The sequence below is a fragment of the Vombatus ursinus genome, unplaced genomic scaffold (assembly GCF_900497805.2).
Source record: "Vombatus ursinus unplaced genomic scaffold, bare-nosed wombat genome assembly UNPS02014793.1, whole genome shotgun sequence".
Taxonomy (NCBI): Eukaryota; Metazoa; Chordata; class Mammalia; order Diprotodontia; family Vombatidae; genus Vombatus; species Vombatus ursinus.
In genome coordinates, this window is record NW_020954571.1 from 5,045,487 (window position 1) to 5,063,269 (window position 17,783).

The 17,783-nt window shown below is 41.4% G+C and overlaps 1 protein-coding gene across 1 annotated transcript in view; it reads left to right on the top strand.

The window, feature by feature from the left end:
• Nucleotides 1-17,783, top strand: part of VAV2 (vav guanine nucleotide exchange factor 2) — a 403,760-nt gene that overhangs the window by 229,544 nt on the left and 156,433 nt on the right. The window lies entirely within an intron of this gene.

Genomic DNA, 17,783 nt, shown 5'->3' on the forward strand with positions numbered 1-17,783 from the left:
CCTCCTGACAACCTTATGAGTTTATCTGCACAAGTGTGCAATTGAATGCAATTGAAGCTCTAAGGAAGAAGGAGACTTGCCAGTGGTCAACACTGCTGGATCAAACCCAGGTCTCTGACTGATTACAAGTCCAGTCTTTCTTCCATACCATGTTACCCTTTGCGAGGAGATACTTGCATGTGTGCACATGTGTGCACACACACACACACACCTATACACACAGATACACACGCACATGTACATATATACATACATACACACAATAGACCTATAAAAATACAGAAGATGTGATATATGTAGCCAGGTGGTAGGATTGAAACAAGGGAGCCCCAACATATCAAATACTTGAGGATAATGGAGTTGTATCTGCAATGGTCATTGTTGTTTCAGTTTCATGAGTCAGAGTTTGGTGAGTTTGGGAGGCTGTCACTGCAAGCAGTCAATGGATCAGGAAAATATCCAAGATCCTAAAATACACTAAATAGAATCCTTTGGTCACCTGAGCCTGGGGTCCTGGTTCTGGGGAATTCTTTGCTTCTCTCTTCAGGTACTCTAAAAGTATTCCTCCATTATGCCCTATAGGACTGAGATCCAATTATTTGAATAAAGTCCATTTAAAAAATCATTTCTGTTGTCCTCTCTTTTCCACTCATTTCCCACGATCTCTCTCCTTACCCCTCTCTTTTTTTCTTCTTTTCTTTTCTTTCCTTTCTACCTCTCTGGTTCTCTCTCAGCCCTTTCTTCTTCTTTCCCTCATTTCCCACCTTTCTCTCTCCTTTCCCATGTCTTTCCACACCCTTTTCTTTCCTTTCCATCTTTCTGGTTCTTTCTCTCAGCCCCTCTCTCTATTTGTCAGCCAATAAACAAGCATTTATCCACTTGACTAAGTGCTGGAATATAAATATAAGTAGAAAGACAGATAATCCCTTCTTTCAAGGAATTACATTCTAATGGGGGAAGATTGCCCATAGGTAGGGGCTGAAAAGGGGGGGGGGTGACAAAGGTAGAGGAGTTCTGAATATTACTGGACATCCTCCCAGTACAGTACTTGCCTGGGCACCCTCCTTAAATGGAGAGTCTGAGAAGATTTATACAATCAGAAGGAGAGGCTCTAGGGATGGAGACTGCTTTCTAGGGATGGACTGAGGCTTCAGCATAAAGAGCTAAGGCATGGTAGAGGTGCAGTCTGGAGAAGGATGCATCCTGGAGCTCTCTATAAGGACAGAGAGAGTTCATGTTTTACTCAACTTTGTATTTCATATACAAGGACATACACGTAGTAAGTGATCAGTGAAAATACGTTTAGTGATGTTTTTCATTCCAGAAATCTGGAGACCCTAAATCAGTTAAGCAATCTAAGACATAGACAAAGGGGAGATAGATGCTTTTTCCCTGTTAGCACGCTTTCCCTCCTACTCAAAGCATATTGTATATACTTTATTATTTACCATTGGATCGTCCTCTCCTGACCTGACCCTCAATAGAATGTAAACCTCTTGAGAGCAAGGCCCATTTATTATTTTGTCTTTGTGTGACTCCTGCCTAGCATTCTATACATGGGAATAGTTAGTGTCCAGATATGAAATGCTGTGAGCCAGGACCAGCATGCGGGCCAGTATAGCTGTTTCATAGGGTATGTGGAGAAAAGTAAAGCATAAGAAGGCTGGAAAGATATGAAGGGGCCAGGTTGTGGCTGGCTTTACATGCCCAAGGGAGGCTTTTACATTTGATTTGAGGAGTCACTGGAGAATACTGAGTGGGGGAATGACATAGGTCAGACATACCCTTTAGGAAAATCTGTTTGGTAGATGCATGGAAGATGGATTGGAGTGGGTAGACATGAGGCAGACAGAGACTAGTTAAAAGCCTATCTCCTTCCTTGTGACTAGCTTCTTTCAAGACTAGGCTCAAATACCACCTTCTACAGGAGGTCTTTCCTGATATGCTAGGCAGCTAGGTGATGCAGTAGATAGACCACTGAGCCTGGAGTCAGCTGGAGAAGGAAATGGGAAACCACTCCAGTATCTTTGCCAAGAAAACCCCAAACGGGATCACAAAGAGTCAGGCAAGACTGAAAAACAGCAGCCAAATGCTAGTCCCTTCTCTCTGAGATTACCTTTCCATTTACACTCTGTCTTCTATGTACATAGTAATTTCAGGTTGTTTCCTCCATGAGAATATGGGCTACTTGACGGAGGGAACTATGTTTTTATATTTCTTTGTAAGTTCTAGGTTCATACAGTGCTTGGTAGCATAATAAACACTATATAAATGCTTATTGATTGACTAACCTATGCACATGGATCCTAAGTGTCAGAAGTGGGTTTCACCTCTCCTGACTTCTTTGTTGTTGTTCAGCCCCAATGGAGGTTTAGTCCAAATATACCCTGGGAACCTCTCCTAAGCATGGCACTCTATGGCCATGTGTGTAGTGCAACCATAGCACTCTCTTTTGAAAATACCATCTTTGTGGAAAAAGAGCTTGTGTGTTCACATTATCTCTATTGAACTAGCCCTATCATTCTGCCCTTCATGAATATGCAAATGTGTTCTTGTTCAGTCATTTCAGTCATTTTTCAGGCTTCTCTTTGTGACCCTATTTGGGATTTTCTTGGCAAAGATACTGGAGTGTTTGCCATTTCCTTCCCCAGATCATTTTTCAGATGAGGAAATTAAGACAAACAGGGTTTAGTGACTTGCCCAAGATCACACAGCTAGTAAGTGTCTGAGGCCACATTTGAACTCTAGTCTTCCCTTGACTCCAGGACCAGCACTCTATCCACTGCACTACCTAGCTTACTTTCTGCTTAATTTCCTTGATTTTGTTCCAACAGTCTCATGACACCTTCTCCCTTTATCCTATGATTTGAATCCATACTCCAAGATCCCGAGGATCAAAATTTGTGGTTTCAATCAATATGTGATCTTTGGATGAAAGATTTAGAGCTGTAAGAGACTGGGTAATATAGCAGGGTGGGATTTGAACCAAGGTTCTCTGACTGTAAATCCATTGCTCTTTCTCCTTATGTAATGTTGCCGTCTTAGTTCAACTCCTAAAATTTTCTGTAGCCAAAATAATATCCGTTTGTTTTTTCAACTAAGTCCTCTCTCTCTCTGTCGTGTTTCTACTCATTGAAGTGTGACATAACCAGAAATCACATTTTTTTCTCTTGCCATTTGTCAAAGTCATTGGAAAGAGAAATAGTCAGCAACATTGCACTGGCACTGAACTAGAAAAGTGGTAGTAAACAGGATTGCTGGATGATTAGTCTTTAGCCATGCTAATTTGGTCACTTCTTGTACCGGCCGCTCCGACCTTGTGCCGGCCGCGCTGTACGCTCTCCTCCTATAAGGAGCAGGCTGCCAGAGTCATACTTACTTACCAGTCTTCGGTGCCTACCCGGATACACACACAGAGACGACCCATCAGGAGGCTGCCAACACCCGAGCTTTATTCAGAGGCCATCACAGCAAGCCATCACAGCAAGGCCAAGCAGGAAGGCCAGAGCAACAGAGCAGGAGCAAAGAGAGCGCGCTCCCGACCACGACCGTTCCTCAGTACCTGCTTAGCCCCTCCTCCTCAGCCCGCCTACTAGTCAATGATTGTAGGGTCAGATACCGGAAGGGGCTGTCTGAGTTTAGCACACCAAGGGAGAGGGAGTGACGCAGCAGGCTAGGACCGGATACAGGAAGGAGGCGTCTGGGATTAGTGCATAGACAAAGAGTATGTGACCTAGGAAGTCAGGCCCAGATACCTGGAGGAGGCGTCTGGGATCAGTGCTACACAAAGGGAAGGTACGTGACCCAGGAAGTCAGGAAGGACACAGGAAGGAGGCGTCTGGGGTTGAAGTTGCATTTAGGGAGGGGACTAAGCAAAGGGAACTCGTCCTCTGCCATCCCACTCCCACGTGGCACCACCCCTTGCCTCAGGAGCACATGCTCCGGCTACTTCCTTGCACCCAGCTTATCTCACATAGCACTGCCCACTGCCTCAGGGCTTCTCCGTACCCAGCCCATCCCAGTTCACCACAACTCCGCCTACCACAGCCCCTGCCTCGACTTCCAAATACCCAGATTCTACCCCAATCTTGCCACAATGCCCACCTGGCAGTAGTCAACATCAGACAGTCCCTCACAATTTCTCTCTGCTTGCTCTTTGCCATCAAAACATAAAAACATGGAGGATGACTTCTATAGAATCTATCTTTGGGACTTTTGTTATTCCATGTTAGAGGCACCGCTACTCTTGGCCTTCTCTGATGGGGGGGAGTATTTTTATTGTTTGCAAAACAGATCTTAAATATGGTGTCTGCCACATTCTTCCCACATTATCTTCAGTAATATGCTACAGCTTATATAACACACCCTATGAGGGTTCTCCATCACACTCTGGGTTGCCTGCAGTTTTGATTGTTTGGAGTTTGTAGTGCTGTATGATTATTTACCATATACCATCAGTGGGAGAATATTGATATTAAGAAGATGTATATATTTGTGTGTATATGTGTGTATGTGTGTGTGTGTGTATGTGTATGTGTGCTTGTGTAGCTTGGGATCAGTGAAAGGACTTGGGCATTTTCTTGAATGCAATACAACTTACTCTCTTCTTATTTTCATCTCTGGGCCCATATCACTCATTGTTCAAGAGCAATGCCCATCTGAGATATTTTCACCCAAGTTATCATTTACAAACCATATAGATTTAAACAAGAGGTGGGTACCTTGACCATAGCTCTGGTATCCATGAACTGTTCAAAGATTAAGAGTTAAAATTTTGATGCATTGTTTAGATTTCCCCCACAGAGGATGTATTGTGTGAGAATCATAGAGTATAAGGAGTAGATGAATTGTTTGATCTGCCCTGGAGGGAGTACTCATATTGATGAGAGCATGGATCCATGGAAATATTAAGGGAGAATTAGAAACAGAGTAAATTATTATCATCACTAGCATTTGTATGGTGCTTTAAGGTTAGCAACAATACTGGGGAGGTAGGTGTTATTATTATCTCCATTTTACAGATGAGGAAGCTGAGGCAAATAGGGCTAAGTGACTTGCCCAGGGTCACACAGCTAAATGTCTGAAACTGGATTTGAACTCAGGTCTTTCTGATTCCAGGCCTGGTGCTCTATCCATTGTACTACCTAGTTAGGAAGACCTGAGTTCAAATCTGGCATCTGATACTTACTGGCAGTTTAACCCTGTGCATGTCAGCAATCTCTATCTCAGTTTCCTCACCTGTAAAATAGTGTCAACAGTAGCATCTAGCTTACTGGATTTGTTTTAAAGATCAAATAATATGTGTAAAGTGCTTTGCAAACCATAAGGTATTAATACACATGCTAGTTAACTAGCTCTTGTCTGTGTATCTTAAGTACCTACTATAGCTAGGTCCAGATTAGTATGAATAAGGAACCTCCTGAGGTGGTCTCATGTATTTGAATTTTCACTCACTATTCAAAGTTACAATTATGTAAAATATGGTAATTGGTTCCAGTCCAATGGAAATGTGCAGTGCAAATTCAAATAATGAAACCAGGCAGGGAATTTGTTAGTTTTACTTATCAGAACCTAGCCCCGTGTGCCAGATACAGAGGTTGGTGCTGGAGAGTCTTGGAGGAGGGTGCTAATCTCTATCCAGCATAGAGTAAATACTTTAGAAATTCTTTTCTAAGTGAATTGAATTGAGGTTAAAAAAAAAAAAGAGGGTCCACTCAGCTGGCAGGGGTCTTTGCAGCCTCCTCCTCGTGTCGCAGCCATTTTCCATCTACATGATGCTCCTTTAGTCCCTGAACCAGATTTCCAGAGATCATGCCTGGGAGAGGCACTTTGTTCAGCACTCCCTGGCACTTTCTTCATCCTGATCGTCTTGGCCTAGATGCCCCAAATCTACACCACCACTGCTTCTGGAAAAGGGGTGTCGAGTACCTGCTCTAGTTAGCATCTCTTTGACTTCTCTAAGCAGAATTCCCTTTCCTTGCCACCACTGCCTTCTTTGTTCTGGCTTCCCCATTAGTAAGTGGGTAGTGACTATCTTACTTTTGATTTTGTATCTGGTGAACACTTAGTGTAAATGGGTTTTTTTTCATTAATTCCATTCATTCATTCACTTCACTCATTCATGTAAATAAGGATAGGAACTGAGTCTGTGATTTCTTAGATTTAGGAAACTCCCAGATGTGGAGACCAAGTGGGTCAGCAACTTCTCTGCAATCTATAGCCTTTAGAGAGGTGCCTAGAGCACTAAGAAATTAAATGAATTGCCCAGGGTCTCACTACTAGTAGGTTTCTGAAGTGGAGGTTTAACTCCTATTCTTCCTTACTCAAGGGGGAGTTCTACTATTCCAGGGATGGGGAATCTATGGCCCTCTATGTTCTTGATTGTGGCCCTTTGAGTGAGATAGGCTGCACTTGAGGACCTAGAGGGCCACATGTGCCCTCGAAGCTGAAGGTTTCCCACCCCTGTACTATGCCAAATAAAAATAAGTAACTCCTTAGACTGGCACTTAAACTCATCCAACAGTCTGGTTCTACTCTACTGTTCCAGCATTATTCCACATGACTGCCCTTCATGCATACTCTTTTCCAGTCAAATTGGAACTTCTAGCTTTTCTCTGATCTCTTCCTGCCATCTTTCACCTCCATGCATTCAGGCAAACCATAGTCTTCCCTTCTCATTTCACCCCATTAAAATACTTTTCTTCCTATAAGACTCAATTAAGATGCTACCTCCTCCATGAAGCCTTCTCTGATTTCCCTCCATCTTGCCATCCTGAATTTTTCCCAAAACATTTTACACCTCTTTGCTTCCATTAGGTATTGTCTTTTTTCTTTATCTTTATCTATCCTTATTTACTATCTTTATTGTTACTAGTTCCATTTGTGTACATGTATTTTTCCTAGCTGGTTGTAATCTATCTGAAGGCAGAAATTGTGTCATTTTTCATAAGCACAGGGCCCCACATTTGGCAGGGTAAAAAAAAAAAAAAGGAAAGTGAGCATATGTCCACTGATTGGGGAATGGCTGAACAACATGAGGTAAATGGATATAATGGGATGTTATTACACCCTGAGAAATGCTGACTGGGAGGAATTCAGAGAACCATGGGAAAACTTGTGTGAGTTGATGCACAGTATATTATGATGTACCAAGAAAAATGATATTCACAATGCCTACAAAAATGTAAACTAAAACAACAGTAAAATGCTACCAACCTCAGATTAATTACAATAAATAATCTTGGTGTAAGAAAAAAGGAAGAAACCTGTTCTCTTCTTTGAGGAATAAATGAAAGGAGTCAGGAAGACTCGTTTTCCTGAGTTCAAATCTAGCGTAAGACACTTACTAGCTGTGTGACCCTGGAGAAATCACTTAACCCTGTTTACCTCAGTTTCCTCATCTGTAAAAATGAGCTGGAGAGGGAAATGGCAAACTACTACAGTATCTGTGCTTAGAAAACCCCAAATGGGATCAAGAAGAGTTGGAGAGACTGAACAACAAAAATTCGTTGGGGGCAGGGGAAATAAGTATATATTGAACTGATTAACCACCAGAGCTGACGCTGCTTTAAAGTATCCATTTTATAGGAAAAAAAAGATACTTTAATGTAAGCTACTGTACTTGAGTAATCTGTTAAAAATCATTCTCTTCACTGTAGGTAAAGCATGCTTCTTTCCCTCTGCTGGTACAGAGGTGGTAGCTGATGGCTGCGGTGTAGAGATGATACTTGCTTTGCAGGTGGTGCCATTATGAAGTGTCATGAAGTGTGTGTGTGTGTGTGTGTGTGTGTGTGTGTGTGTGTGTGTGTGTTCTATATAGATGGGTAGATAGATAAAAACATCAGAAATCTTTATTAACAGAGTAGGCTTTATTAACAGCATCCTCTAAAAGTTTTGTTGGTTGGAGTGGTTGTAAATGAGTCTCCTGAATTAATAGAAAGGGTGCAAAGGAATCCTCTCTTGTAACAAAGTAGAATCATGTTGAATGTATCACTCTGCCTCTCCCACTCCATTCTCTCCATCCACACTAGCGTGGCATAAGGGCTTGTAGACCTGTTGCTGCCCAAGTCCTACATGACACCTTTGCATCTTTATTGGTGAGACGATGCACCTTGTAGTTTGTCAGGGTGTCTCAGACACGTCTTTGAAGGGATGTTCACTGCCCTTTACAGTTGTACCCTTTACATATTACAGATTGTATTTAGAATGAGTTACTACCTCATCTGATCCTCATGACAGTCTAGTACTATGGGTAGTTAAGATATTACAATTCAGTTGTACAGATGAGGAAAGTGAGACACAGAGAGGTTATATGATCTGATTAAGGTCATGTGGCTTAGTAAATGGCAGACCTCTTGAGACTCAAGCCCACTTTGGTTATTTCTACCCCTCTAGCTTAAGCACAAAGTTACTTTTTTACTTTCTTTTTTTTCTTTTTCTTTTTTTTTTTTTTTTGGTGAGGCAGTTGGAGTTAAGTGACTTGCTCAGAGTCACACAGCTAGTGAGTGTTATGTGTCTGAGGCCCGATTTGAACTCAGGTCTTCCTGACTTCAGGGCCAGTGCTCTATCCTCTGTGCCACCTAGCTACCCCCACAGAGTTACTTTACTCCACTCATCAGCTCCTGGCCAGGCCCCTAGTGACCAGATTAGCATATTTGCAAAGTCATTAGCAAAAGTTAGGATGCAGTCTCTGGCCTCGGAACAGAGTCAGGTTACTGGTCTGAGTCGGGATTCCAGCCTCTAATCTTGACCTTGTTAGTGCTATGTTCTAGCCAATGTGTTTAGATTTCTCTAAATCTCTTAAAATTACCTTATATTTGTAGAACACATTAAACATTTTAAAGGACTTTGCATGCATTTATCTCCTTTGACTCACATAATGCCTCTATGAAAGATTAAATGCTATTTTCCCTGATTGGTGAATATGGAAAGTGAAGTTCAGTTTTGGTGCTGGTGTGGCAAGAGGTGCTTAGGATGAATGCTTTCTCACTACTGCCGAAGTAATTCTCCACTTGGCCGCACTGAAAGCTAGGTGTTTTTGCAGTCTCCTAGGCAGGAGAGCCTGGCCTTCACAGTGTTGTGTGTGACAGGATCACACAGGAGATGGATTGGATTAGTTTTCCAGGAACCATGTCTGGAAAACTCACAAGTTGAGAAAATTGGAGCTTAATCTACCACACTGTTCCCTTCTTCTTCCCTGCCCCCGCCACTGCCCCAATCTGTGAACCATTCCAATGGGCCAAATAGTTCATCATCCTCCCCCCTCCCCTCCCCTTCCCTTCTTTTTGGCTAAAATTTTAAACAAAGGATCCTAACCAGAATTACTGGAAAGAACAACATTGGTTTTGATGAGACATTAATAAAGCTTGGTTTTCAGTAGTGGTCACAAGCTAAATGTTGTAACCCAGAAGCAAGGAAGAGATATTGTCTTACTATAAAGCATCAATACTGCAGGGAACCTGGGAGTTCCTCTAGGTCTGTGGACTTTGCTCTGAGTATCCCTCATTTGGGTTACTGTGTCTCCTAGGTCTCCCAGGAAGAGGTTATTGAGTTATAAAACATGAAATAATATTATGACCCCTATAACCTGTGGAGTAATCAAGAGCTGTATTATTCACCTTTTGTCCAATCCAACCTCCATGCTGCTGGCAAAGTCTTTTTAAAGGACAGATTGGACCATGTCATTCCCTGGCTCAAGAAGCCTCAGAGGCTCCCTATTGCCTCTAGGATAAAATAAAATAAAAATAAAAATATTCTATTCAGCCTTTAAAGTCCCTTACAATCTTGTTTCGATTACCTTAGACTCACTCTCCTTCATTGTCTGCTGCCTAGCTCAAACTGGCCCACTCCACACACTACATTCTGTCTCTCACCTCATTGCCTTTGTACAGGCTGTCCTCCATGACCTGAAAGTGCTCCCCTTCTCATCTCTGCCCCTAAGCATCCCTTATTTCTTTCAAAGTTCTTCCTTCAACAAGATTTCTCTTAGGAACCAGATATGAACAAAACACATGAGAAGTTCTTTTCTCCAATATATATGATATGTGTTGGTTGGTATGGTGCCAATTTGGTATAAGTCAAATTTGTATAAATCAAATCCTGAGATAAATACACTAGGGGAACTTGCTTGTTAAAGGAAGCCCTTCGTAGCAGCTAGGTGGCCTACTGGACAGAGCACTGGCCCTGGATTCAGGAGGACCTGAGTTCAAATCTGGCCTCAGACACATAACACTTACTAGCTGTGTGACCTTGGGCAAGTCACTTAACCCCATTGCCTAGGCAAAAAAAAAAAAAAAAGAAAAGAAAAAAAAAAGGAAGCCCTTCACAAAATGAATAATCGTCGTGCACTTTTCCTGCTCCAATTGACTCTTTTGTGTGTTGGGCTTGTTTCAGTGAGGTAGACCCATGCCTCATTTGAGGTTTGGATCATTCTTTCCTCAGACCTCACATAACCTTGTAACTGGAGGCCTGGAACTTCTAAAGAGATCAGGGAGATTTCAGACACTCCAGGGAGCAGCCAGAGGGTATTCACAGACTCTAAGATTTGGAAGGACCTCACATGTCATCTAGCTCCATCTGTACCTGATGCCCCTAATAAGTAGTTACCCAACTTCCAATGGAAGGCTCTCAGGCAGAAAGAGCTTGCTTTTCTAAGAGGCAGCCCATTTGACCTTGGACAACTTTAATTTCCACAAAGTTCTTCATATTGACCCCAAACCTGTCTCCCTCTTATTTCCACCTATTGCTTCGTGTTCTTCCCTCTGGGGCAGAGCATAACAAGTGTAATTCCTCTTCCTTATGACAGCCCTATGAAAACTTGTCATCTTGGGAGTCTCGATTCAGTGTCCTGAAGCCTTAGCAGAAGCCATGAACGCACAGGCTTCTGGCAATGGTCCACCAGGATGGAAAATTTCATGCTTCAATTTATCCCTTTTCCTTCTTGTCAGGTCAGGTTGGGCTTGAGCAATGAATAACTTTCTGACAATATCCTGTTCCTGTCAGGGACAATTCAAGTCAGGTTGGGGAGGGAGCAGTAAATAGGGCAGTCAAGTGTCTCCATCTTTCTGGCTGAGAGAGAAGGTGACCTAGAAACACAAGCCAGTGGCTGGTGGTGGTCTCAGCAGGGACCTTTACACACTTGCCAAGATTTGGCTGCCCTAACTCTCCAAGTGTAACAAAAATCCCTTTGGGGAGCTCTGCTGAATCTCCTCCCTCCCACTGGCCAGTGAGGTGGAGGTCTTTGGATGAAGGTGGCATCATAGCATCACAGAATTAGAGTTTGAAGGGATTTTAAAAGCCCTCATTTTATAGATGAGGAAACTGAGAGATTAAATGACTTGCTTAAGCAAGATTTAAATTTGTGTCTTTCTGTTTCCAAATCCTATAAGTGGTGACAAAGATTTAAACCCTGGTCTTCTGAATCCAAGGACAGCTAGGTGGCATGGTGGATACAGTGGGAGGTGATTTGGAGGTGGGTGGAGGCTGATGGCAACATTTCTCCTTTACCCTATAGATGATTCATATATACCTTAAACATAAAGTATATACTGACTACCAAAAATTAAAGATATCTATGGGCAGCTAGGTGGTGCATTGGATAGAGTGCTGGGCTTGGAGTCAGGAAGCCTCATCTTCTTGAGTTCAAATCTGGCCTTAGACACTGTACAACCCTGGGCAAGTCATTTAACCCTAATTTGCCTCAGTTTCCTCATCTTTAAGTGAGCTGGAGTAGGAAATGGCAAACCACTCCAGTATCTCTGCCAAGAAAACCCCAAATGGAGTTGTGAAGATTTGACACAGCTGAAAAAAATGACTGAAGAACCTGAACCCAGTGCTAGAAATCAAAAGTATCTTGTCCATCCTGGAGAGGGGTGTTGGAGAAACAGTTCCCATCAACAACAGAAGATGTAAGGGTCTGGTGATGGGATACTGGACATTTGCAAATTTCTCTTCTCTCTGAGGTGATTTAGTGGGACTCCTGTTCTTGCCCATGCTGTTCCTCTTTCTTGGTATATCTTTCCACTCTCCTTTTAAATCTAAATCCTACCCCTGGTTCAGGACATATCTGAATCTCCAAGCTGTCTGGGAAGCCTTCAGTTACTTCATCCCACATTGCCCTTAGGGTACTGGATGATAATGACAGCAATAGTTTGCAATTAGTCACATTTTCTTCTGACAACTACTCTGAGAACTAGGTGCTATTATTTTCTCCAGCCTAAAGAAATGTAGGCAGGCTGAGATTAAGTAAATTGCTGTAAAATCACTCACCTACCTAGTAAGTGCCCGAGGCCAGATTGGAGCTCACTTCTTGGTTTCCTGTCCAGTGCTCTATCTCCTACACCAGAGGTGACAAACCCAGTGCAGTTGGGAAGTGTTTAACAAAACAGATAAAAATATAGATAATGTTAATCTGTAGTTTTCTAAGTCCATTTGCTGCTTACAAGGATCTGTTTCTATTTGAATTTGACACCCTCGTACTATACCACTTAGCCTGTTCCATTACCACCTCAACTTCTACATGTCCACCATTTAAGTTATTATATTTTTCTCCCTAAACTTGCCCTTCTTTCTGATTTCCCCGTCTCTCTGTTGACATCCATGTTCACCCATGTTTGTGACTTTGAAGTTCTTTCTGCCTCTTCCTTCACCAGTCCTATCTAATCAGTTGCCTAATCTTGTTGATTCTTCCTCTTCAACTTCTCCCCCATCCATTTCCTCACCTCTATTCATACCGACAGGTAACATTATTACCCACCTGGACCTTTGTGATACAGGTCTTCTTCCCTCTATTCTCTCTCCCCTCCAATCTGTCTTTCATATCACTGCCAGAGTAAGTTTTTGAACACACAGATCTAGTCGTGTCATTCCTCCAATCAAAATTTTTCAATTATCTCCTAAATTAGATGTTTACTCTTTTGCCTGGCATTCAAAGTCCTATGTTATCTGCTTACCTTTGTAGCTTTATCTCACATTTATAAGCTCCATACATTCTTTTCTCTAATCAGTTTGCCTACTATCTGTGCTAAATGCACCATCAACTCTCCTATCTCCGAGCCTTTGCTCATGTTCTTATTCCCTGTGCGTTGAATGTCTAATTCCTTACCCCTCTTTACCTGTTGATTATCTAGCCATCCCTTAATGAGTTTCTCAAATGTTACCTTCCCTAATTCTCCTTTTTGGTAATGGCCCTCCCTCTCACTTCCTCTCTAATGCATCTATTGTGAATTGTTGTATATCATAGTTTAATCCATCAATCAACAGGCATTTATTAAGTGCTTATTCTGTGCCAGGCACTAAGTGCTGAGGAGAAACCAAGAAAAAATAGTCTCTTCCTTCAATGACTTTACATCTGAGTGAATGAGATGACATATAAATAAATAAGTACAGAGAAGACACAGGCAGAGTAGATGGAAGAGGATCTTCAAGGAATAATCTTAGAGGAAAAGGTGCTATTGCCAGAGTCGAGGAGAATGAGAAAGGCTCCTTATAGAAGGTGGGATATGAACTGAGTTTTCCTTTTTTTTTCCTTTTTCTTTTCTTTTTTTTTTTTTAAGGCGTTTGGGGTTAAGTGACTTGCCCAGGGTCACACAGCTAGTGTCAAGTGTTTAGTCTGATGCCATATTTGAACTCAGGTCCCCCTGACTTCTATCCACTGCGCCACCTAGCTGCCCTTTGAACTGAGTTTTAAAGGGGATTCTAAGAGGTGGAGGTGAGGAGGGAGAACATTCCAGATATGGGGGTGGGGGTGGGGGCGGGGCAGTCAGTAGGAAGGCACCAAAGCAGAAGATGAATGTTATTTTCAAAGAACATCAAATAGTCTTTGTGTATGTGTCATTTCCAGTAGACCATAACTTATAACTACACGAAAGCAGAGACTTGGCATCTCTTATACCTTTAGCATTAAATGGTGGGCATTTAATATTTGTTGAATTTTAAGTGTCTGTGATCATTCTTCTTGACACTTTATTGCCTGTTGTTCTTTATTTTTCTGTTCATTGGATCTAAGTCTTCTCTTGCCTCTGAGCCCAGGCAGCCAGGAGGCATTGTGGTTAGAGTACTGGATTTGGAATCAGAAAGACCTGAATTTAAATTCTGCATTGGACACAACTAGTTTATGACTTTCTCAGCCTCAGTTTCCTAATTTGTAAAATGGGGATAATAATGGCACCAAATCCTCATTATAATTGTTGTAAAGATCAGATAAAGTAACATGTAAAATGATTCTCAAGCCTTAAAGCATTTGTCAGTAAATAAACATTTATCAAGTACCGAATGTATGCAAGGGAGTTATTGTTGTCATAGTAATTGTAATCATCATCACCTGAAGACTGCCTTTTTTTTTTAACCCCTCTTCAACTAGTTGGTACAGAACACCTGAGTTTAAATCTCTCAGATACTTACTAGATGTATGACCCAGGGCTAATCACTTAACCTCTGTTTACCTCATTTTCCTCATCTCTGAAATGAGGATTAAAAAAAGCAGCTACCTCATAAAGTTATTGTGAAGATCAAATGAAATGATATGTATAAAGTGCTTAGCATAATTCTTTGCACATAGTAGGCATTTAATAGATTCCCTCCCTCTCTTCCTTCTTCCCTTCCTCCCTCCCTCCCTTCCTTCCTTCCTTCCTTCCTTCTGTCCTTCCCTGCTTGGAATTGTTGAGTCTAAAGGATCCAGTTTTTTTTCCATAAAATGTGTATTTCTTTAACTCCTTCAGTAGGTGGCACCACTCAAAGGAAGCAACTAAGTGAAACAAACAAAATGTCCAAATTTACCATTTGTTCATTTGGGGAAAGATGTTAAATGAGGAAAGGTTTGCATTTCTCAGTCTTATCCTTGCAATGGGGAGAATGACTCAGGCCTTATTTAGCAGAGCCATGGATGAGTCCTTAGGCTGTACTTGGGATGGGATGTCATGAGTTTTCCTATCCCAGTGGCTTGAGTTGATCTGACATGATGGCCTTTGACTGCATACTTTTATTTCCTTTACAAGTATTAACTTTCTTAGACAGTGTTTCGCATACTTGGGCTTTATTATCTGGAACTGGGGCAGTTTTGGGATGCTATATGGGGTGTCTAGTTCTCTTTGGGGACATTGCCCCTCATTCCACTCCATGACATAAGAGTCAGCAGAGTGAGGCAGTTGAGGATAGGGTCACTCTTGGGGAGCACATATTTCTTTACTTGTCACATCTCAAAGCCAGGCTGACACAGAGCAGAAGCAGCTGGCAAGCCTCTGGTCTCTGTTGCCTGAGGTCAGAGGATGGTTTTTCTTCCTGTTTGGTAAATTTAACCCCATTTAAGCATCAGCCTTTGCTTAATAACGCATACTCACCACTGACCTCTTTACAAACTGTAAGTGACAGTTCACATAGCCAAATGGAAACTTAGCCCAGCAGCTAGGAGCTCTGGGATCAGGTTTATATGTTAGATCAAGCCATGACAGCTGAGTATCCCAATGGATTGTTGGAGAATTTTCCTCCTGTGCAGGATAGAAGGTAGAACATGGATTTTTTTTTTTAAAGCTCACAGTTTTTGTGCCTCCTACATGACATCTTTAAAACTGACATGACAACAGATACAAGGATATTAGCAGTGTGGTTTATTCCATTGTCCAAAACATATCTATCAAATATCTGCAGATACTCAAAGCCAAGAACAGTTCTAAATAAATGCTACCCTTAATTGCTCACAAGTACATTAAATAAGTGTTAGAAGCTAAGGTTAAGCCATCTCCATGGTAAAATTATTGACTCATATCTAAGGAAATAGAGAAGATTCCAACAATAGAATCTTGTTGTTAGACGGATTCAAAAAATATACTCATCACAGTCCTTCCCCACCTCCCACTCCCCTAGTCACCATCTTTATGTCAGATATGGGTTTGGAATGATGATTTCCAGGGTATCTCCCAGCTCTTTTGTGTCTGTATTCTAGGGTCTTGCTCTGATCTGACATTCTTTGAGTGAGTATATTATTGCAACTGGGAGATAAATTATCTCTAAGCTATACCATTGTTACCCATAGTAGGGGTCAGATTTAATCTTCCTGCTCTAGCAATTATGAGAGAATCATAGGATAGAGAGCTGGGGAGAGACCTTAGTGATCTAGTCAAAACTCTTTCATAAAATGATTGTTTTCTTTTGTTTCTGCTTGATGTTTTGAGCTGGGGACAGTATATGTAATATTCTATACTGTGATGTATAAAAAGTTTGAGAAACAGTTTCTGGGTAATTAATCATTTTATTAATCATATTCAAAATAATTAATAATAGGGATCAATGGCATTCTTGAATGCCATGGGATCCACTCAGCACATATGCCCTTGGGAGAGTAGGTGTTTCTGAGGGTGGCAATCAATTCTGATTGGGTAACAATTGATGAGAAGAATGAATATTGTAAGGAGAGGTGGGTTTTTTCTAATGAGGGGCTAGGGAACTTGATTGATCACTCAGTCTTGGACCAAGAGACTTATCTCTTATCTAGACTACCCTGCCTAGGACAGTCTAGACAAAAGGGAATCCACCTCTGCTCAGATCTGGCTAAGTGGAACAAGATGAACCAGAATTCACCTTAGATTAAAAGTCTTTATAGGGTTCTCTGGTTGAGTGGGGCAACAACTCCAAGATTTTATCTCATCCTCTATCTTACCCTTCAGAGAACCAAGATTTGACGGAATCTTCAAATGAGGAAGGGAAAAAATCCTTAATATCCCCAATATTTGGTTATTTAATAACCATTTCTCTCAGCACTCTATCCATTGCAGCACCTTTTAATGACTAACATTTATGTAGGACTTCAAGATTTACAAAGTGCTTTCTATTCATCATCTCATTTGAGGGGGAGAGAGAGTGAGCATTTATATAATGCCTACTATGTCCAGGCACTCTGCTAAGCACCTTTTGCAAATATCTCATGTAAGATTTTAATATGTTGGTGTTTTTCAACTTTTTTCAGTACATACCTAGGAGTGGCCTCTTTGGATTAAATATGATGGGCTGTTTGTTTTTCTTTTTCTTTTACATAATTTCATATTATTTTCCAGAATGGTTGGACCAATTTAACAATGTATACCAAGAGTGTGATAGTGTGTCTGTTTCATTGAAGCCTCTCTAACACTGATTATTTCCATCTTTTGTCATCTTTGACAGTTTTCTACGTGTGGAAAGAACCTTGAAGTTGTTTTGGTTTATGCTTTATTGTTAGTGATTTTGAGCAATCTTTCAAGTAGTTGTTAAAGTTGGCAGTTTTTCTGGGAACCATTTACTCATATCCTTTGTTCATTTGTTCATTGAAAACCACTTGATTTTTGAAGCCAAAAATGTACATTTGGTCTCATCCAATACACTACATACCTCCAGGTTACAGACACAATAGCATGGATTATCTAACTGTGGAAGGCAAATGAGTACTGTGTGGGACCTTGTAAATTACATATTCTCTCTATGACTCATTTCCCCCATGATTTCTGGTGTCTTCTCCTCCCTCCTCTATCCTACTCTTTCAAAGAAATGTGAGGGACTATGTGTATGGTACTTGGAATATTGGGGAGAAAAGTGATACCTATATCTAATTAAGTAGTGATTAGGGTTGGGGAAAGGTAGGAGAGAGGGGAATAGTCTGCCAGCCACTCTCATTTTAGAAAGTCCATTTTGTGTTTGGATCAATGTCTCTTGAATGGCACATTGTCATGAAGATAACTGACCTGGTATATCATTATATCACTATCTTGACATGCTATCTTCTATAGAGTGAAAATTTTTCTGAACCAAGCATTGGTTTG